Genomic DNA, 1746 nt, shown 5'->3' with positions numbered 1-1746 from the left:
CGTATAGATGCGGTCAAGATTAGACATTAATTTTACTCAATAACATTTAGAAATCAATATTTAATAAATAAATTGACTTATTAAGAAAAAGGCTAGAGTTATCATGCAGTAACTTTTTACGTACAATATGACAGAATATAATATATCGAATTTCATTGTAAATTACAATTGATTAATGTAAAAAATATTTTACTTACCTTTAGAATCAAATAATATAATATGATCTTCATTTCTCCAATCTTATAATATTATGATTCTTATTCATCTTTCACTTTATTATTGAGTTGTTAATATATGCTGCTATTATACTCGTCTATACGTCTGTATTCGTCGGTGTCTCACAGCCGAATTGCTTTCTTTATTCTTCAAACGGTCGTCAGACCTGTCTGCTAAAGCCTACTGTATCCTATTTTGTTTATGTATTAATTATTCAGCCTATATTTCAACGAGCCTAATTGTTGCTTATGTTTGTCTCGTTAGACAAATACGGTGTTTTCATTTTTTTCGGTATAAAACGAGAAAGGAAATAGATTTAAAATAGATTACAATTTTTTAATTTATGGATCGAAATTAATGGGTTTAGCCTCTGTGGAAATAAATGCATTTTTATTTTTTCATAATACGAATATAATATAATATTAATATAATGTAATATTTTTGGATTTAGATAGGTTGAAACAATTATGGATTTCCTGGCCATAATATTTAATTGAATATAACATTCATCATTCATTTTCACGTAAAAACTTTTTTTGAATTTAATTAGTTTGAAAAAAACTGCATTTTCTATCTAGAATTTTAGATTTTCTATCTAGAAATTAACTAATATTCACGATTTACTTTTTAAAGCAGAATTTTTTTTGTTTGAATAGCATAGAAAATGTGCTTATGCAATTCCTATAAATAAATACAAAAGCATTGGATATTGAAATGGATTCAGATTTTCAAAAGTACGCGAACATCAAAATAAATTTTTTTCAATCCATTCTCATTTACTGATTTAGTATATTTAATATATTCAGGCTGCGTTCCGCAAAGCATATCATGCGCATGATGTATCATGGTATCCTTGCTGTTCACCAAATGTTAAACAAGGATAAAAAGATTAATCTTGTGCCCGATGCACTTTGCCGAACACAATCTCAGTATATTCGATTCTGTTTGCCGCGCTCAGGGTGTAAAAGTCTCTCGATCGAGAGCACTCAAAACGTTTCTGAACGAGTCACTTAGATAGCGCTACAGTTCTCTCAACTGGTTTCTGAACGGCGTTTGAGAGATTGGGTGCTCCCGGGTGTCGTTTCTGAACGCAGCCACAGACAATAGATAGGGCGATTACGCAGGCGTGATCGTCATCCAGTAGATTTGTAATAAAATACCAGACGCGTGGTAACGGCGTAACTTTATCATACGCTCGAATCGTATACTCGCTGAACACAAAGTGGAATAAAATGCTCTTAATACTTGATAAAATAAAATGAAAAAAGAAAAGAAAAACGGAAAGTTAGGAAATTTTCGCAATTTTACTGTGATTATACGCGTATCATGTTCGATACACGCATTCGTATGTGCGAATCAGCGCGATGAACAAGCGCAATATTGTAAAATATGCTACAATCAGCCAATATTGTCCAGTCTACAGCATGTACATCAAAAAGAGAAACGGTATATTATAATTAAAATGCGTCAATAAAATATTTGGCTACTGCATTCTCTTTTCTCGTCATTGTACAATTTTATAAATAAAAA

Source organism: Wasmannia auropunctata, unplaced genomic scaffold, assembly GCF_000956235.1.
Source record: "Wasmannia auropunctata unplaced genomic scaffold, wasmannia.A_1.0 LD335994.1, whole genome shotgun sequence".
In the NCBI taxonomy this organism is placed as follows: domain Eukaryota; kingdom Metazoa; phylum Arthropoda; class Insecta; order Hymenoptera; family Formicidae; genus Wasmannia; species Wasmannia auropunctata.
Note: the sequence above shows the minus strand (reverse complement) of the source record.